General features: G+C 50.0%; 1 protein-coding gene across 1 annotated transcript in view; it reads right to left on the reverse strand.

Moving 5' to 3' along the window:
• Positions 1 to 21,527, reverse strand: part of LOC136369605 (discoidin domain-containing receptor 2-like) — a 58,313-nt gene extending 36,786 nt beyond the window's left edge. Inside the window, exon 1 of the mRNA XM_066332524.1 lies at positions 21,497 to 21,527. The gene's annotated coding sequence lies outside the window, so the exon portion shown is untranslated. The remainder of the gene's footprint in view (positions 1 to 21,496) is intronic.
• Positions 21,528 to 21,779: the final 252 nt, after the last annotated feature.

Genomic DNA, 21,779 nt, shown 5'->3' on the forward strand with positions numbered 1-21,779 from the left:
TGCAAGGCTACAACAGGAGATATGGGATTTAGGCACCAACAGAGATGGTCAGAAAGAGGGAAAACCCACTGCAATGTCAGGAACACAGTGGGGGACATTGGGCAAAAATAATGACACCACTAAGTGATGTCCTGAGCAGCAATAAGGCTGGACAGATAAAAGCAAACAGATTTTAGGTGAAAGGGTTGGGTTAATCAAGATACATGTGAGAAGTCTGTAACAGGAACAGGGAAAGTGAGACAGGCATAGGCTCCAGCATCATCTTTCAGGTGGCATTAGGAGACCTGTCACAAGAGACATGGATGTGGGACTAAAAGGACAACATTCAGGAGTGGCATTTGGGGTGGGGACAGGGACAGCACAGAGCTGAGTCTGAGGCAGAGGAATGGGAACATCAAGGCCTGGTGGACTTCTTGAGAGGTGGGGGTAGGTCTGTGCTGAGGAGGGTTTGAGCCTTGTTTTCCATGTTGTAGCCAAACTTCTTAATGGGGTTGTGAAGGAAGTGACACCTCACTCCTGCTAGATTTTAGGAGAAAAGCAGTATTGCAGTCCCCCACACCACAGCATTTAACACTGGGAGGAGCTTCAGCCCATGGACTCAAACAGGAGGCAGTGCCTCACCTACAGCTCAGAGAGATGCTGGTGTTTCTGCACAAGACCAATAAATCCTCCAGACTTCTCCCACTGCCTGTCAGCCAGTCTGACAGGAGTGGGGTGCCCTCAGTTTGTGAAACTGCTCAGAGCACTTCTGTCACAAAACCAGACTGGAGGATAAATGAATATGCATTAAATGTAATTTAATCCATCCAAATAACAAGGTCAAAATTAGAAAGACAAAGCCAAAGATAAGGAAATGCAAATTCACTGCACCACAATGCGGGGTTTTAGCTCAGCTAAACCAAGGCCAAAGCTTCCCCACTAACCCAGGGCATGGGAACTCTGTTCATCTCAACCAAGGAACCTGGAAGCTCTTCCCACCACCCAGCCAGACGTACCAGGGCCCTGCTCAGGACATGGCCATTCCCCAGGAACCCCCCATCCAGCAGCAGGGGCAGAGGAGCCTCCAGCACACCCTCCAAAATACACAATACCCTCAGCTGGAGCAACTCCAGTCCCCAGTGCCACTGTTTCTGTAGGGCAGAAGTGGCAGGAAAACAGGATTGTGCACAAAGCAGCAGTTCCAAGTACCTCTCTTATCCCTGCCCAAGCAGCAGTGTCCTTTACTGTCCCTTTCCAGAGCTTCCTTCCCACCCTGACAGGCCCAAAGAGCACTCAGCACACTGACATTTTCACTGTTCCTAAACACTGGCATCTCTCTCCAGCTTTTTTTCATTTTTTTTAAACAATCCTTAAAATATATCAACTAAAAGTCAGCAATACTTCTCTCAAGACCTACAATCTTCCACTGCAAAGTCTCACATAGCAACCATCCCCACGACATGTTAACCACAGAGATGACAGATGGGGTATTAAGAGCACTCAATCTAAACCACCTTCCTCCCTCCCTGCTCTCAGGAGACTCCACCATAACCTTTTACTTAACTGTGCTCAAACTCGCACTCAGAAGGAGATCAGGTTGCTGAGTCGCAGAATTATTTGGGCTGGAGGAGATCCCCAGGAGAGCATCTAATCCCACCTCCTACTCCAAGCAGGGTTTGCACCAATTTCAGAGCAGGGCTTTAGGGCTTTGTCCAGCTGTGTCTTTAAAGCCCCCAAGGATGGAGGCTCCCCTCAGCCCTCTGGATAATCTCTCCCACTGCTCAGTTGTCTGAAGAAGGAAAACTTTATCCCTCTATCACAAGGCAGAAACTCCTGTTATCTCATCTGACAATCACTGTCAATCCTCCTGCTATGCACCTCCTCGATAATCTGCTCTTGAATATTCCAGAGCTTCCTCTGGTCCCAGCTAAACCACCCTGACTCCATCAGCCAGCTCAGGGAAGCCAAGATTCAGTATTAATTTACTTAATATTTTCTCCCAAGTTGATCCCCAGTGAGACAGAGGCACCCTCCAGGCAGTGAGACAGCTCTAGTCAGATTTTGCCATGACTCCCACTGGCATGTTCACAGGGAATCCAGGGAATAACTGAGTTCGTCCCATAGTGATGTTAGAGCGTGGCAGAGCACAACTCCTCAGCCCTCTGCTTACAGAGAGCAGGGATCACATTCCCAATGGTAACTATTTTTGAGGGGTATCAGGTGGCACTTTCTAAATCAGCTTGTTCAACATTGTGCTGAGCAGAGACAGGGAGACTGGGACTGCCACCCTGGCACAGGGCAGGGACTGGGAAAAGGCTCAGAGCCCACCACAACTGCTCAGGTGGGTGTTTGCCAGCTCAGAGCCTACCACAACTGCTCAGGTGTCTATTCCTCAGCCTAGAGCCCACCAGCAGTGCTGAGGCGTGCAGGAAAGCATGAAGGACATGCCAGGGATCAGTTCCTGCCCAGGGGATCTAACACTCCTGCTCCCAAAGCAAAGCCTCTTCTGCCTCCTGGGAGCAGCAGCCTTTGGTTGACAGCAGGGCTGCATCCCTCAGAATCCAGGTATATGATGTCAGTGCAACTACTTTTGGCAACCAGTGCTGGAATCTCATTAAACCCACAATTTGAGGGGTTTTTTTTTTGGACATGATCTGCTTTCCATCAGAGCACAGGGATTGCTGAGAATGCTCCTTTAATGTGACAGAGGTTGGTCTCCACTGCCCACTGGTTACCTGCTCCCTTCTCCATTTTAAAACACTGCTACAACATTTATGTTTTCCCATAATGGAACTCCTTTGGTTTTCCCAGATTTATTACAAATTGGCAGCCAGGACTCAGAAAGCTGTTTTGCCAATTTGTTTTAAACAAACAGGTTCTAGTGTTGCTCAAGTTTCAAAAGACTTTGAAATGTTATCTTGGGTTTAACACCCTCCCTGGTTACCCATGCAACAGGAGGTATTCTGAGAGTATCATCCAGCTTCTCCACAAAAATGGGAAAGAAATGTTTTACTTCTCTGCACTGCTATCAGCAATCAGTTGGCTTTAACTTTTCCCAACAATATAAGCACCGCTGATGAAATTTATTTTGTTTTACAGATATAAAAATATTTTTCATTGCCCCATGATATATTTACTGTGCTTTTTCAGTTATCTTTAGCTTTTCTTATCAACTGCCTACCTTCAAAAATACCGACTTTACAGTAACAGGGCCTTATCTACAACCTTTGTTTTGCAAATTGCTCATAGTTGAGCCTATTTAAAAGCTAAAACACGATTACTGGGGCAAGCTCTTTGCAAAACCAGAAGAGAAGCAAACCTTTGCATAGAGCTGCACATAGTACCTGAGAACTGCTGATTTTTGCAAGGGTGGAAGCCAAACTCCAAGAGACAGTTCAGTGAAAATCAAACCAGAAACAGGATTTTAGAACATCTACTAATTGAGCTGCCCATCTAGTGTCCCTCAAACCATGACAAATGTTGATATTATCAAAAGCTACATTTTACGAGTTTTAAAATTTCTCTTCATATTTGTAAAAATAAAACTCAGAGCACCTGTAGCTGGCAAAGAGCCCTTGCCCTTTGTTGAGGAGCACTATGGGCTCTGTGCCAGTAGGATCAAAAAATGTTAATAAAAATGGAGAGCCATGGCCTACGGCCACAGGAAGGTACCAGACTTGAAGAATCTTTTCCAATATCAGAAAGAAGCATAACTTATCATCCTTCACTGCATTCCACGGATTGCAATAACTCCAAACACCAAAATGCAGGGGGTGGGAAGTGCTCCAGCCCTCCCACAGCACCCCAGGAGCCAGAGGGGACAACACAGGCTGTGACCTCAGTGGGTACCATTTCTCCAGAGCCTGAGCACAACCTCCAGCCAAGGCAGCCAACTCTGGGTACACACAGCTGCTGCATTTGGCTTGAGCAAACTTTGTTTATGACCCAATGTGGTTTAAAAGTTTAATTTATGAAGTGCCTGGCAGAGATGGGAGCAGTGAGTGGCAACACTCACACATCACCTGAAGAACAGCACCAAGCCTGGAGAGCCCAGCGAGGATTTCCAGGCAGGTCCAGCCATGTTCCACTGGGTTTGCTATTTACTAGTACAGCTCTGCAAGATAAAATTCAACTTCCCATGTACAGAGATGAAGCTGCCATTAATTAAACATTCCAGCAAAATACCTACAATGACTAGAGACAGCTCAGAGAAGATCTTTGCTTACCACAATGTATTTCAAGCAATCAAAGCAAACGTTCTGCTTATAAACAAAGGCAAAGCCAAGAACACAGGGAAAAAAGCTCAAGCAGTATTTCACAGCTTGGGCAAGGCAGAATGACCAATTCTGATTAAATTTTCTTGAGACAACAAAAAACAGAAGCCCACAGAGACGTAATAAGATTTAGCAATTACGTATAAGGCAGGTAGTAGTAGGAAAATCACAGTATTGTTAGGGGCAAAGGCAAGAGAAACAGGAGAGATGAGAAGGGAAAAAAGAAACATGTAAAACAATGATGCCTAAACCAAAAAAAAAAAGACTCCATTTACCTCTTTTCCATATTGAAAAGGAACTGAAATTAAAGAACAACAAATTAAAACTGAGGAAATGAAATTCCACAGCATACCATGTGCATTGAGCCTCTGGGACACATCGCCACAGAGCAATGTGGGAGTAATTCAATAAAATATTGGAAGTAGATCTCCATAATAAGAACATCTGCGATTCCATTAACAGAGTGAACGAGAGCACACTGGAGATAAATTTTCCTCTAGCCAGCCATAAGCAAACCAGTAACTAATGTGACCAGAAAGTTATCTCCTGCTCGGGCAGGTTATTCCACAGCTGGCTGCACTCAGGCTCTGGGGCTTTCCTGTGCCTCTGATAAGATGGGTGCCTGAGTAGGTGGGCTGTGATCCCAGCCAGTTTGGCAGGCTCTGCCTCCATGGATAGAGATCACATTTCAGTTTTCAGCAGCTTATTGTGCAGCTTCTCAAAAAGAGAAACAACACTACCCGCCTTTTTTTTTTTTCTTTATGAGATTATCCTCTGTGACACAAAAAGAGCAGATGAAATTTCAGTCAAACCTATTAAAGAAATACCTGTGGAGCAGTGAGCGACTCTGGAACGCTCTTGGTGGAAATCAGCACCTGAAAAAATGGGTTTACTAAGGAAATAAATAAGATTTTATCTGGAGGGGCTGCTACCGGAGAGCCCCATGATTCACCCTAACAATGAGGATTCTCAGGAGCACCTTCCTGCATATTCATACTCCCATGTTTCAGGGCAAACGGGAGCCTGAGAAAGTTAAACAGTGACCAAAGTTGCAGTAGGTGCTTCAGGAGGGGACAGGGTCTGCCTCTCCTGGGGAGAAGAGGTGAATGCTCACCCACAGAGCCCGTGTGGGGCAGGAGCTGCTGGGGCTCAGGGGACAAGAACACATTTCCCCACTGTCCACAAGAACTGGCTGCCAGCTCCACTTTTTGGCACATCTGGCCCAGCCTGAGCCCTGGCACATCTCAGCAGCAGCTCAGAGCTCAAACACTGCACGTGCTCCCCCGAGAGCCCCCAAAACCACTTCTGCCCAGAACCCCCCAGCCAGCACCACGTTAGTGCCCACACAACACCCTGCCCATCCCAGGGGTGCCCAGGCACACATCCCTGGGGGAATACCCACGATTTGGGAACCCTCCCAGAGCTGTAGGAGGGAAAACGGGGGTGCAAAGAGCCCCCCTGTCCTCACCAGCCCAGGCAGAAAAGCCTTCACCTCCCAGCACTGCCACCTCCACCTCTCCCAGCAAGGCTCCAAAGGCTCCATCCAAGGACAGAGACAGGAGGGGAGAGAAGGGACAGAGCTGACACCGAGCTGAGAGCCAGGTTAAGCTGGAAGGACCCTACCTGCCTCTGCCAGGACCTGCTGAGCACAGGGAACAACTGCTATGTCTCTCTGGAGCTCCACAGGTTGAGCCAGGCTGTAGTTTCGACATTCCTTGCAACTTTCCACCAGCACACACATGATATGTTCAAACTTGAGTAACTCCTCCCAGCACACACAGACAGGCCCAGGAGATGGCCCTGCCTCTATCATCCCGGTTCCTATAGCAACTCCTGACCCAGCAGATGGAAACAGAGCTGTTTTCTAGGCAAATCTGCCTTCTTGGATTCCTCTGCTCTTCCCTGCTGTTGGCCCCTCCTTGCTCCAGTGCTCTCCCTGGGGGCTGCTCCGCTGGCACCTGGCCCAGACTTTGCCTGGAGGAAGGCCAAGCTTTGAATTCATTTAGTGAAACCACAACATAAAGCAGCTCTCCTGCTCAGGAAGCAGGGCCCGTGTAGTCCCAGGGGCAGGCCAGGCACCGCTCGGCCAGCCCGCACCTTCTGCTTGAACATCACCAGCCCTCACCTTCATCCTGCCCCAGCCTGTGCCATCCACGAGGAAAGGTAAAAAACAACACAACTAGGCAGTTATTAGCCAGTCCGACCAACAGAATTATTATTGCCCCGGGCACTTCTCAGACATTCGGACTTCTGCTTCCAAAGTCTTTCCTGGAAGAGGGAGAGCCCAGCTGTGACACCAGGGCTCTCTGTGTGTTCATTCACCCCACTGCTGAACACCAGGAGGGAGGTCACCAGTGCAGCTGCCTGAGAACAGCACACCCCATCCAGTGTGCCAGCCTTTTCTCTCAAAACACAAACTGAGGGGAAGAAATAAAGAGCTGAAGCCAGGCTGTGGCGTTTCAGGGGAGATGATTACCAAGGGTGACAATGGGGATGTCATGAGCAGGTGGCTCTGTGGTGACAGGACAAGCAGGACTGCAGCAGGACACACTGAGCTGGTCACAGGGCCAGCAGGTTGTGACACTGTGAGACCACCCAAACACACCTCAGGGGCTACAAAACTGCTCTTGGGCTGCAACAGCCCTGCACAGCCCTTCCACCCCCAGCACCCATGTGGGCTCTGCTGGAGAGCCCTGGAGGGCACAGCAGGATGGGGCCACGCTCATGTGGATGAGAAGGGGCTTGAGAGGAACCTCTGAGGGCACTGGGATACCACCCCAGCAGGAACCATGGCAGCACAGGGAGACCAGAGAGCAGGAGGAATGTGCTGACCCTACCTGCTGGGAAATGCAGGTGGCAGCCTGCCTCCTGCCAGGGAGCTGCTCAGCAAGGGAAGGGCTGCAATGTCTCACCCACACACCTGGCAGGGGTAGGACTCCTCCCAGGGCCAGCAGGGCAGGGCTGGGAAGTGATATCAGTATTGTATAGGACTCACAGGGACTCCACAGCAGGAGGGTGGAGAGAGGGGACAGAAGCCGTTCAGCCTGCAGAACCTCACAGGCTGCACCAGCTTCCAGCAGGAATCCCAGCAAAGCCTCAACAGAAGCAGCAGGTATTTGGGGTATCCCAAAGGAAAAAAGGAAGCAGACATGAAGCACACTGTGCCCATACTAAGTCCCAACTGGAAAATACAGCTGTGAGCTGCAAGATGCAGTCAGATGCCACCTTGGTCCCATTTTCCTCCCTGCCCCATCCCAGCTACACAATCCACCTCTGGTCTGAGCACAGAAAATTATTTTCTCTTTTGTCCCATGGTAATATTTCCATGCACCAGTGAGTTATTCAGAGGGATGGAATAGTCCCTAAGGCTCGTAGATGGCTGGGACATGACCAGGGTGGATGTGGGAAGACATCAAATCCCTTTCTGCCTGCTCCAGAAGTGTTATCATTCTGATAATGCTCTTCCAAGGCACTCTCCTCCCAAAACAAGGATGCCTGCCCTGAGAACATAATGGTACATGGGAACCAATCTGGATACAGGCCCCTGGGGTAAACTGGGATCAAACAATTCCCTTTGCAAGACACAGAGCACATTGTGGCAGCAGGAAACGCTGGACATCCAGGAAAAGTGAGTCCAGGAATGGCATCAATAAAAGCACCAAAGCAGATGCATATCACACAAACAACATCAAGGGTCTACAAAAAGCTCCCGATTTCCCTGTGGTGTTGGGAAGAGCAGTGGCTCAACTCACAAACAGATCTGAGGAGCTCCTTTCCCTGGGGAAGGGCACTGCTGCTGAGGCACAAAACACTGCTGGAAAACTGCTGACCTTGCAGACAGACTCACTTGAGCAGCTCAGCACAGAAAAAGGCTCTCTGCTGGATGCCCTCTGAGATGTAACTTGATCCCACAGTACACATCCACTAATCAATCGAGGGATGAAGCAAAGCAGAAAACAGCCTTTTTTTTTTTAAACTGGAATAAGCCCAAATATGCACAATAACAGATCCCACTCAGAGCTATTGCAAACTCAAGTACTCGGGAGAGTTTTGCATCTCACATCGCAGAGGGAGCATACTTCTGCAATAGCATCATTGCTTCTCAAATTGGGTATCTGAGAGACTTCCTAATGACCTCATGGCAGCACATGTGACCACTAAGTCATCTTCTCAAAGGACCAGGAATAACATCAACAGGCCCTGTTTTGGTTGTGCACAGGACAGCTTTCCTCAGCTCAAGCAGGTTCCTAACGAGGGAGCAGAAAGGAACAGGACCCAGCTCAGGCCAGAGCTGGCACCGTGATTGTTTCTCCAACAGATTCTGTTTGGCCTTGGAAAAGATCCATCCAATTAGCAGATGAAGACCCATTAGCACACACTGAATTCCACATACAAATTTAGACACAAAAGCTTGTTTATCCCAATGCAGGCCAAATTCGTTGGGTTTAAGGCATCTATACGATAATGTGAATCCCAGAAGTATTCCAAAGGCCTTCCAAGAGATAAGAGGTGAACTCACAAAACACAAAATAACGACTTGAAAGGGTTTCCAATTTTTTTTTTCTCCCAGTGCTTAAAAATAACCCGCGATGCTGAGCAGCAAAGCAGGAATTAGGAATTTGTGGGTGATGAACTGGTGAGCTGATCACATTGGGATGGGGAAGTTCCTTTTGCTGACCCCAAGCCACCCCCAGTCAGGTTGCACTGCGAGAAATCAATGAGTAACCTGTGGTTATGTTAACACTGGGGTGAAGGCAACTACACAAACAGCTCAAGACAGACTGAGGAGATCCCTCCTCTGTACCCAGCACCAGGCTCCTGCAGAGAAGAGCAACAAAATCCCACTGTGGAGACATCAGGAGACCTGCACCAGACAGCTTCCCCAGCCACCAACAGTGATATGGGAACACACGTCCAAGCAAGAATAAGGAACATCATGAAGCAGCAGCCAAGAGCTTCTTCTGCCAGGTCTCTCCTGCAGCAGCAGCACAACAGGTCCATAAAACCTCCTGTCCCTCTCCAGGGGCTCTGCTCCATGGGCCTTGCACTCACTGCCTCCCACCCAGCCCAGCCGTGTCAGGGCCCCACCTGCCTTATCCCATGGGGCTCCAGAAGTCCTGGAGCACCAACATCTCCTGTCACACAGGACCAGGACATCACCTCAGTGGCCCTGGGCCAAACACAGACACAGCTGAGGAACACAGGACAGCCCTGCTACAGAGACTTGACCTGCACAATGCTAAAGCTCTTTATTCTTTCAGTGAGAGGTGGTGAAAGCCAGCTCCTGCCTTCACCTTTCCAGGAAGTTTTGATGGAAGGCAGAAGCCTGCTGTAAAAATGCTCTGTTTACACCCTGCAGCCCTGCCCTGTCTTTACCCAGTGTGAGTGTGCTCACTCCCACTGCCCCATGAAACATCTGCTCAGCCCAGCTCTGCTGGAATCATCCTTCCACTGCAAAGAAATGCACTTCCAGCCATAAACCTGGGAGAAGAGGGAAGTGGGGCAGTTTGACATGATAAGGAGGGCAAGTTTGAGATGTGACATCTTCCAAGAAATACTGACAAACCATCTCCACATACCAGGTGCAGACTAGAGCTGCTCTGCGGGGTAACAGAAGGCTCAGAGCTGACAAGACAGAGCACGTGGTGACATTACAGACACCTGATGTGGGACACACCCTTCCCAAGGGGTGCAAAACAAGGGCTGCAAGTAAGGGAAGCACTGCCCTTCCACCAGACTCCCCCCAGCCCGTGCCAAGGAAGCTTTTCCTGCTCTGAAGGGAGATGGTCAGAGTCTTCAAGAGGGCAAGAACCACAGCAGAACTTTGCCTCTCAGTCACTTCTCAAATCACCAGGACAACCTCTGGCCCAGCCATGGGACAGATACATCCTCATGTCCTCAGCTGGTGCAGCTCTGCAGCTGTGCCAAGCTCCCTGCTCCTGGGCACACAGGCTCAGCCCTGTCCTGCTGGGACATGGGAGCAGAGGTCCCAGCACCCTCTTGCCACCACAGCTCCCTCTCCCAGGAGTCAGAATGGCTGGGGAGGTGGCAACAGAAGAACAACGACTCTTCTTTCCCAGCTCCAAAAATCTTTCTCAGGGCTTTACTGTTACCAGGAAAGCCCCAAACAGGAGCAGCCTCCCATCTGCTCTCTGTTTAAACAACAAGGTCCCCACCATGGGCTGCCTCAAAGGTGAGGGTGAGGAAGGGTAAGCCCAGGTCAGAAGCAGGGCAGTGAGCTCAGCTCAGCCTCAGTTGCTGCAATGACAAAGGCCCAGAGAACACATCATCCACGAGGGCTGAGCTGCTGGCACAGAGCAGTGCTCAGCAAGGAGACACTTGTAAACACTCTCCCTGGCCATCGCCGCTGACGCAAGCACGAGAAAGGGGCAGAGAAAACCATTATCTGCAAACAGACATCCCTCCCTGTCCCTGGACACCAGGACCAGCCCAAGCAAGACATCTCCAGGCTCTCTTTTGTCTGTCTACTGAGCCAAAAACCCTCTGGCTGCAGATGAGGATCACTGCCACATCAAGGAAAGGCTCAACTCCCACAAGCCAGAAAACCTCTGCTCTGAGGTTTTGACCCCTAATGTCTAGAAGCAGTTGGTATATCCAGCAGGCACATGGCCTCTTCCAAAGCTGGCCTTTCCTCTTAAAGCACTCAGTAGTATCTAACATTCTGAGCATCATCCTTCACATGTTCCTCCCCACCACAGCAGCAGGCAGCTCTTTCTGCCCATCATCCCTGTCAGGAGTTTGGAGCAAGGAGATGGTGTAAGGTGCTCTGAAAAGCAGAGCTACACAGGTCCTGGGACAAAGTCCTGCTGTCTCTCTTACAGTGATACTCCTCCACATCTCTTCCTCTCTCCCAGAAGCTTCCCAGATAAATCTATGTTGGCATATTACATCTCAAAACTACAAGCTGTGGGGATCTGAGGAGAACAATGTCTGAGTAGCAATTCCATATCCAGTTCAGAGAAAAGCTGATCAGCATCCTTCACCAACAACAACAGAAAAACCATAGCAAACCATAAGCACTGGCTGCAAGCTTTATTAAGGAGGAACAGCACGAGGGAAGGGAGAGATTCTGCACCAGCCATGTGATTTTCCCAGCAAGGAACACCAACCCAACTGAGCCATGAAATGGGCAGAGCTCAGTTTGTGGCAGCAATGCCACTACAGCTCCTCCCCCTGCAGCACACAAAGACAGACCTCTGCAAAAATAAATGGTGCATGGAAAAACTGGTGGTAACAAAAGAGCTGTCAGCCAACGTCAGGCTGTCCCTGACCCCCCTGAAGCCCTTTACAGCTGCTGCTCCAGGACCCTCTGGCCATATAACCCCAAACCTGACCTCTGCACTTTGGACTGGAGTGAGCACATGGAGAGCAGCTGACAACAGTGATCCCCACATTTCTGTGATTCCTCAGCAAGGACCCTCATCTTCAAATAACCAGAGCATGCAGAAGCCCCTGCTCCCAGCCCTTTTGGCTGCCCTTTCTGGCATGGAAACAAAAGGCAGGAGGGGTTCAGATGTGCAAGATACCAAAGGGGCCCTCTGCAAGTGAGAATTTGTAACCCACCCAAGGACACTGCTGCTCACTCCACAACAACAGATTCATCCTACACAAGGACTGGTTTGCATTCAAACAGGAACACAACACGAATCTCCAGAGCAGATGGCAGTGCCAAGATCGGGACCAGACCACAGGACCTCTCCTTTTCAGGGCCCATGAAGCATTCACACAATTCCTGTTGCACGAGGGGATGCACAGTGCATGGATCCAGAGCTGAGTCTAGCAAAGAGGCCTTGGCTAGGGAAGCTTCCACCTCCTCAGCAGCTCTTTCCATTCTCAGCCATTTCCCTTCCAAGCAAGGCTTCCTGGCCGAAACAAGCACGAGGGGTGTTGCAATCCACAGTTCTGTCTGAAGAAATCCAGCCCAGCCCAGCCACAGCAGCAATCCTCTGGTCTGGCCTGACTACGTGCCATCCCTGGACACCCACTGTGTCCAGAAGCTCGTGGCATGTCAGAAGGCAAGTCTTCTCCTCAGATGTAGATTGCTGCTCTGCTCCCTTTAACACACAGGACCATGATGGGTAACTCAGACGTGCACACACTCATCCCACGGGAGATTGTCTGAAATAAATGCAGCAGACTCTGGGGAAAACCCTCTCCCTCTCATGGCAAGGGGCTGAGGAGGGTGGATAAAAGGCGACTTGAGCCTTGTGCATGTGTGGCCTCAGCCTGGGCAGCATCAATCCCACACTCAGCCTTGGGGCAAAGGATGCTCAGGGGTGCTCATGCTGTGCCTCCTGACAAACAGAACTCCAGTGGGAAAACACCCATGAGCTCATTGCAGCAATAGTTCATGTCTTACAGGCACTGTTCCACCTGCAATTCCCCATGCAAACACAGGAAAACCACCTAACAGGATCCCTGCCTTTCCCTGCAGAAACAGCACGAGGGTCTGCTCATGTTTCCCATGTTAGCACGGAAAAGACAGAAGGATTTGGATCCATTACACATTACATTAACCCTACTGGGACATTTCCCACAGCTCACTTGAATGTTTTCAAACCTGCAGGATGAGGTCATTCCAGCCTAAATGCCTAACCCACTTTCCAAGGTGTCTCACTAGGTATAACTTCCAAGCAAAAGCAAACAAAAGCTGATCTGGTGTGATACCCTGCTCCATCCCCGACAGGTTCAAGACTTGGCCAGACAAAGCCATGGCTGAGCTGATCACTCACATGCTGGAGACAGTCCCACTTCAAGCAGGAGGTGAGGCCAGAGACCTCCAGATATCCTTTCAACCAGTGCTTCCATCACTGGTGTGGCAGCAAATGAGAAGAGGCAGAGTAATTACTGCCAACAAGAAATGTTTGCATCGAGTTCGTCTGGAGAGATCCTTCTAGATAATAATAAAAGCTTGGTTAGCAGAGACCTCAGCACTCACAATGAGGGCTAATTCTGTACTGGCAGGAGTACTGGAGTGCCAGGATCTGAGCCTTGACATATTGCATGGGTCTCAAACAGGGTCAGCACACTGCGTCACACTGCCCTTGCTCAAATTAACACCCGTCACAAGAGATTCCTTTTTGGTAATTTAACTTCAGCAATGCATTCAAATACAATAGCCTGCAATAATCCAAGAATACAGGTTAAAAGCCAGACAACCTATAGGTCTCAAGACATTGACATTAGAACCAACTAGAAAATTCATTTCCCACTTTAAGTCTTTACTCTAGGGAGATCTCAACAGTACTGCTGCTATTTGGTGGCGTTCCACTGCTGGGAGAAGGCCAAAAAAATGCTGTAGCAGAGACTGAACCACACTAATCACTGGTGGGCTCAGTCCTTGGGAAGAAGGCAGAGTGTCTACACGAGGTGCTGCCTGTAGGGTGATGGGGAAGCAGCTGCTGGCACTGAGATGAAAGAATGTTTCTGGTCACCAGAGGAACTGCAATCGGTGCTGCTCCTTCCACATGTCCACCCCTGGTATCCACACATGCCACTGGCCAGCAAAGCTCATTTTCTCAGAGTAAAGCCCTGTCCAGGTTGCCCCAAAATGTAAAAGAAATACAAGACTGCTGCTAGCCAAGTTTGCAGATGGGAGGCATCAAAACCATGGAAAGAGGAAGGACACTTTGTAAAGTTATTAGAATAATGTCCATCACAATCCAGAGGAAGGCAAAACACTTAAAAACAAGAAGTCCCCAGGATGAATTCACAGCATTGGGACCCTCATTCAGGGAAAAGGGAGTTCTGTATGGCAGCTCTGCTGCTCTGATTTGCTCCCTTCAGCAGCACAGGAGCAGCACCTCAGCCCAGACAACCACAGGGCACTGCAGGCACATTCCCAGCACCCCCAGCTCAGCTCCACACTACAAACGCAGAAATGAAAGAGAAACATTCCTGGAAAATCACATTACCCAGCATGAAGAGATGACAGCTTGTCAGGAGCAGCAGAAACAGGCAGAGCTCAGTGAAAAGCACTCATCATAGGCTGACATCTTCCTATTGGAGAGTTCTGATACTCCAGCTATTTCTGCTACAGTATTTATTTTTCTTTTTTATTTTTTTTTACCTTTTGACAGGCAGAAACAAACAAGCACAAGTGAAATAACAAAACAGTAATCAAGATGGACAACAAAACCCAACAGTTGGCTAGTTCAGCTCTCCCTGGGAGGGTAACACAAATGATGGACACCACGACCAAATGATAAATGCAACAAAAACATGCCCAAACCCTCATTCTTCAAGGAAAAAGAAGAGCTGCAAAGGCAGTGTGCTCTTCAGGCTCCATCTCTGTATTTGCTTGTTCTTGAGCAGCTCTTTGTTACTGATGGGTGGGACGTTTTAACACCTTAAATACTATTCCCAGAGAAACTGAACTAACTCCTCATTTTCACAGCACAGCTTCATCTGGTTGGAAGAAAATACCCCGCCCTATTCCTCTGGCCTCCGCACTGCAGCTGGCAGCCTCAGGACACAGGACAGTCCGGGGAAGAAACACAACTGTTTACTCTGTTTGTCTGTCCCTCCTCCCTCTCCCAGGGCACCCAGGAGCCGACCATCTCTGTGCCATCATCTCCTGACAGGAGCTGACTTGTTTCAGGTTCATTACGCATCGCAGTTCTGCACTGCAGAGCTCTGCAGACAGATTTGGGCACAGCACCCAAACACCGAGAAAGAAAAGTCAGATCAGGTCAGGAGAGCATCATCCACGCTGGGAGCACTTCCAAGCAAACACCCAAAGCTGCTGCATTAGGAGGAGACAGGCCCCAAGTCCAAATTTTGGAATGACTCCACCCAGTTTAATTCCTTGGTCATGCATTCTGCAGGCATTAGCTCTGAGTGGGCTGAGGTTCTAACAGCTCCACACTTGAAGCGTCATGGACAAAACAAGGTTTAGGCAGCACATTTCAGAGTACAGATCATCACCTCCCACATGGACCCTGCCAGGCCTGGGATGACCATCAGCCAGGCTCCAGGTGGACACACTCAGCAGGGTCCCCTCCAGGAGCAGAGTGAAGGATGAAATGCTTGAGCTGCTACAAAAAATATACAACCTCATTGCCATCCATCAGAGCAGCTAGTGTTCTACCAGTCCTTGCCATCAAAAGAAGGAATTATTAGCCAGTAAGGGCATGGAACCAAAGCAACTTGTGCTCACAACTATTTAAACTATAGAATAAAATTATATAATATAAAAAGCAGATATTTAGTGTATGTAGTACTTGCATTAGTACACACTCTCAAGGAAGCCAAATGAAGTTTGATAACCTACATACAGGAGTTTTCCACTTTAACGTGCTTGACTTTCCCATCTGTGTGAAATTAAATGTTGGAAGAGGCTTCTGATAAACTCCCATGGAACAAACATGCTTAAGTGTCAGGGGAAAAAAATACCATCAAGCCTGTGCTGATCTGTAAACTCTACTTTCAGTGATTTGTTTCAGAGAGACAGCTCACAGGAGTGACTGAGAGGAGATGACAGGCAGAACATGGCTATGGAGTAGTAAGAGGTTTTAACACATCTTGCCTTATGCATTCCCATCTTCAAGTTGCATAAAATGCTGATAGATTTAAAGTTTGGGATTCAAAACTTTCCCCTCCCAGTCTGACTCCGTTGTTAATTTTTTTTAAGAGAGACTGGGATCAACTGGCTCTTTGGCTCCTATTTCAGCAGCCAATAAAAGCTCCACCCACCCCCAATCCATTTTTGCATAATTAATGCCTTCGTGATTGGCAAGAAGTGATTTTAGGCACAGAGAGGCTCTGGCATCAGAAGGATGCCTTCCTACCTTGCCTGTGAGAACAGGTTGTACTTTAAAGCTACTGGCAACAAAAGCTCCCTATGCTGGGAACACCACCCAACATCACCTCAGAACAGCTTTGCTTAATTTTCAACACTCTCAAACGATGGCTGTGATTATTTTGGAAGAGCAACCCAATTGCCACCGAGAGAAATGGAACCCAGCATCCATTCTGAGAGCGAGACCAGAGATTGCTGGGATCCTCTGCAGCAGAACATTACCATCAAGTCTTCCCTGTTCAGAATGTTCTCATGCATTAACAGAAAAAACACCATCAATTCTACATAAATTCCTTTGCTGAAGCCAGCAGCAAAACGTCTGTGGAATTAAGGCAGATGAGAGCCTTCCCTCACTTGGGCTTATCCCAACCCCACACACACTAAAGAGAGAAACAGAGCTCAGGAAAGATGAAATACTTCCTTGCCATCATCTCCCGTGGCTGTCCAAGCAGCAAGCCCCAGCACTGGAGAGCATCCCTGGGTATTGTGTGTGCTCAGAAAGCTCCTGCTGGAGCACAAAGCCGCCCTGAGCTCACCCTGAGGCAGCCCCTGGGGCTTGGTGTGTGCCATGAGGACACCGGGCATGTGACTTGTGTGTTAAAACTTCCTGGCTCACCAGTCAAAGCTCAGATTCTTTCTCTGCAAAACACACTGCATGATCTCATCTGCAAGCAATCAGCCTGAGAAATCAGCTTGTTAAAGGAAGCTTCTAGGAAAGGAGAGAAGTCTCTGGAGGATTCTGGGGCCTATATAATTTTAACCATTTTGTTAAGCCTCAGCTGTTCTTCTCCCCATTGGGGTCACACAACCAAGAAACCATTCCTGCTCCCACACAACTCCAGACAAGACAGTTTGCCAACACCTAACTGCAGCATCCTATTTGCATTCCCCATAGCCCCAAAGCACTCACATTCTCAAGCAAAGCTCATCTCAAACAGGCACTGAAAGAGTGCAAGGACAAACTCAGAGCTGCAAGCTGAGCAGCATCCAGAAAAGCAGTTCATGAAACATGCAACAGTGATCATCTCTATGTGTAAACCAGAATATTCTCTGAATTTCTGGACGTGTATTTCAGCATTTCCTCACAATTCTCACAGGGACTCAAGACATGCTCCAGAATACAGGAATAACCAGTACAGTGAGAGCTCTGCAGAGGAGTAAGGAACAAGCAATAAACTCCCTGGAATGCCAGCTTTGTCCTAAGATCGCTCCAAGTGATGTAACAGAATTGTACCTGAATTTCTGGAGATGCTGCAGGAGCCCTACATCCTCCCTGGGCTACAACATGCCCAGATGGAGACATCTTTTTTTACTCCTCAGTGCAAACCCTGAGGAAACAGCACTGCAGAGTGTAGGACAAAGTGCAGCACTCGATTCCCAGTTTGGCTCCCCAGGGCTCTGTGGTGAGCAGAATGAGTCCTGTGCTCACACACTCGGTCACATTTGCATCCCCCGAGCTGCCAGGAGCAGGACCACCCCTCTTGCACCCAGCAGGGTGGAAGGGAAGATCAGAGCAGCATCCTGCCTTCTTCGCTTCCTTCCATGCTGTCACACCCTGCCTCAGCTGCTCCCAGCAGCATCTCCCAGGCAACCCTTCCCCAGCTGCCCCTCGCTGGTCATTCAAGTGCTGCTCTGAGAGACTTTGCTTAAAATTCTTGCATAGAAATCACTGTTTAATGTTCAGAGCAGAACACAGGAGGGAGTGGGGGAAAGCCAGCCTGTCTCTAACAAAGGAGATCTGGAGGACTGAGCCCCTGGCTCTTCACAGCTCTGGATTATTCTCCACTTCCAGCACCTATTTTCAGTGCAGCTTGCAGAAGTAACTCTTCTGAAACAAACAGAAGGCAATAAAGATCAGGCATCGCACATTTATTATCCTGAGAGCAGAGGAAAAAATTTATCCCCTGGGTTCGCCTTCAATTTGTATCCTTACAAAAGCTACTTTATATATGTAAAGTAACTTCTTTACAAGTTACTGTACACAAGGATTCCTAACACCTCAGCCCATAGTTGTTGAAGCCTCTGTGCAAACCAGAGTGAGGGACTTTGCCCTGGACAATGCAGAATCACAATCATGCTGCAACTTTTTGGTCAATGGTGGCACCTTCTAGCTCCAAATGACACAGTGAAGCTCACAGCAATTTGAAATAAATGCCTTGGAAAAGCTTTATGCTTTCTGTGTCTTTAAGAAACACATAGCTCTGACTGCAAACATTCAGGCTAAACAAAATGTTATGAGGAAAAAAACCCAGTCTCCTTCAAACTTTTTACTCCCCAGCCAAATTCCTAATTTTACCAGATAAAGAGCATACACCCCCCACATCCCACCTCCAAACTGATGTTCACTACTAAAATCAAGGTACAGGACAACTGCCCCCAAATTCCTGGAAAACCACAGCTCAGAAAATTCAAAGTATAAAGGGAGGGGGGTAATACCGAAGGGCTCAGCTGCTGGCTCCTCTGGTGCAGCTTCTCAACTAAATCATGAAAGAAAAAGGAGACTTTCCAGCTCAAGTTCCAAGTCCTTTTTAAAAATCAGTTTATAACCACTAAAATAAACACAGTAAGAACAACTGTGCAGTAACTGGGAACCTGCAAAAACAGCTGCAGTTTAAGAGCAGTTTAGGCAATGTCTGGCAAACCCCAGCAGATACAACAGCCCAGGAGGATGGCAGGATCCTGGGGAATGAAACAGTGAATTTTACCCACAAGCTCATCAAGGAACTGCCCCAGGTTCACCCACACTGGGCAGGAGCAGCTCTTCTGTGCTGTCTACTGCTACAGCGAGTGTCTGCTTCCTGTTAGAACTGCCTCTCTCCCAAATTCCAACCTCCTCCTGGATACCCAGGCTTCTCCCATGCCCCCACCTGCCCTGTCCTAGCCAAGGGTTTCCCAATGCACCTGACACCTGGGTGGGCACACTGCTCTCCTCTTGGGCCTGTCTCCCAAAAACCTTCTGCCAGTCCCTGCAGGGCACAGACCCCCAACTGCACCCAGCCTCCCAGGAAACAGCCACCTTGAAGGGAAGGCAGGGCAAGAAACCTGGAACAAGCAGAGTTCTCCAAGGCACCATGACTTGGATACACCAGTTACGCCAAGTCGCTTTAGGGCATCTCCAGAACAACAGCAACCACGGCAGATTGTGCAGAAGGGCAGCACCAAGCAGCACCTCTGAAGGAAAGCCATCCAGAGCCCTCCTGCCATCCCACCTTTGGGCTCCAGCCAACAGAACTCCCCGAGATTTGGGCATTCTGACTTTCTTTAGACCAGAAGATCCAGTTCCCCACTCGCCGTTATCCAAGGAGCTGCCCCAAGCCACATGCTTTGAACATCCTCCTTTGCTGCAGAGCTGCCAGTCTTCAATTACAGCCAGTTGGAGTTGTTCTTGGCTCTCCATCCCTCACCACAGACCTGTGCTCTCCACGGCTGGGCTTCTCAGCATGCACATAATGCAAATTCAGGAAAGATGCAACAAATAAAAGCCTTCCTGGACACTGACTGGGACTGGAAAGACAAAAACTCCTAGGAAAGGCAAGGAGACAGCTCTGGGGGGAGGAGGAGATGAGCTGGGCCATTCCCAGGGGAGGAAAAGCACGGAGAGCCTTAGATCTTAAAGTTTTAAGTGGGACAAGGGGTGAATCTTCCAAACTAAAAGAGGGGAGATGTAGATTAGATACGAGGAAGCAAGTTTTTTGAAACAAGTGTGGTGAGGCCCTAGCACAGGGTGGCCAAAGAAGCTGTGGCTGCCCCACCCCTGGAAGTGTCCAAGGCCAGGTTGGACGGGGCTTGGAGCAACCTGGGATAGTTGAATACATTCCTACTCACTGCAGGAGGGTTGGACTAGAAGAGCTTCAAAGATCCTTTCCAACTCAAACTCGGTGGTTCTAAGATGCTGCAAATTTCAGATTGCAGTCTGCAGCCATCAGAAGGATAGAGATCATTTGCTCGCAGCAAAAGAAAGCTCACACCACCTGATACCTGCCCAGGGGACAAGCATACACCTGGATAATAGATTTAAGGCTTCTTAAAATACAATTACTTTCCTAATTATACACCAGAGGCCAGAACCCACAGGCTGAGCAAGCCACGAGCAGCCCAGCAGCTAATTCACAGAGAGCTCCTCTTGATTTGCACAGCCCACATTACCCAGACATCAGACTGAATGGACATCGGAGCCTTTCTAATTTTATAGTCCACAGAGACAAGGCAGGAACGGCTGATGGAAGAGCAGCAGGGCCTCTCTGCCCACACACACCACTGCTGCTGGCTCCACAACTACAGAACTGCTTCGACTTTTTTTTAAAGAATTTTTTTTTTCTTTAATGGAGTCAGCTGAAGAGAAAATTAAGAGCTCGGAATTTTAAACCAAAGCATTTCAAAATGCTTGTTTATCTTTCAGCCTCAAAAGAAGAGAAATAAAGTGAAACAAAATCTCAGTCATTCCCTCATAAGTTTTTTCTCTCTGCTTCCAGCAAAGCAAAATGCCCTGAGCTCCACTCGATCACTTTTTCTTTTCTTTTCCCTTTGGCTTACAACATTTCAATTAGAAAAGTTGACACAAAACAGTCCCGGATTCTCATGTTTTTATCTTTTCCCCATCTTACCTCGCCACAAAAGAGTATTTAGAAGGCAGAGCAGCCAAAGGAACAGCACATCCAACACAAAAAAAAAAAAAGGATGGGGAAACACACCAAGGAACAAGCAGTGGCATAAACCAACAAAGGCTACAACAAAAGTTTAAAAGCAAAGTTTTCACACAGAGGTCCGCTTAAGGAAAACAGAAAGCGCTTTTTTTCACAGCGGGAAAAACCCCAGGCAAATGAGCCGGGAGGCAGCACGAAAGCCCAACTCTCAAAGCTGCGAGGAAGAAACCAGGTCCCGGGACGTGAGCGGAACAAACCGGACCGCACCGCGCCGGAGCGTCACTCCCACCTCGCTCAGCCCCGGCAGCGGAACCGGCCCGGCCGCGGGACCCGAAGGCACGGGCGGGAAGGGCCGGAGCGGGCAGCGGGACCCCGGCGGGAAGCCCCGGGCGGGGCGGAGAGGCCGAACAAAGCCCCGGCACCGGCTTCGCTTCGCGGGGCTCCCGGGCACGTCCCCGCGCCGAGCCCCGCGCGGTCCCGGGCAGCGCTCCCGCACCTTTGGGGGCTCCGCGGGGCCCGAGCCCAGCGCGGCCGCGCACGGCCCGGGGCACCCCAGGAACCCCTCCCCGACCCCGCGGGGACACCGCCCCGGCACCCACCGAGCCCCGAGATCCCCTCGGCACACCGGGAGCCCCCCGCCGGCGGCGCCCCGGGGGCGGCCCCGAGCTCCCACCGCGGCCACCGCGCCGCCCCCGCTCGGTGCCGCGGGGAGCCGGGCCGGGAGCCGGGCCGGGAGCCGGGCACGGAGGCGGGCAGGGCGGGGCGGCCCCGGCGCTTACCTGGGGCAGGCCGGGCGGCGGCGGCGGCGGCGGCGCGGGCTCACGGCCCCTTCCGGCGGGCGGGCGGGGGCGGCCGCGGGCGCCGCGCTCTTAAAGCGGCCGCGCCGGGCCGGGGCCGCCGGGAGGAGTCGCTACGGCAACGGGACAGCGGGACAGCGGGACAGCGGGACAGCGGGACAGCGGGACAGCGGGACAGCGGGACAGCGGGACAGCGGGACAGCGGGACAGCGGGACAGCGGCGGGGCCGGGCACCCGCGTGTGCCCTGTGCGCCGGAGCCCGTTC

This window comes from Sylvia atricapilla, chromosome 19, assembly GCF_009819655.1.
Source record: "Sylvia atricapilla isolate bSylAtr1 chromosome 19, bSylAtr1.pri, whole genome shotgun sequence".
NCBI lineage: Eukaryota > Metazoa > Chordata > Aves > Passeriformes > Sylviidae > Sylvia > Sylvia atricapilla.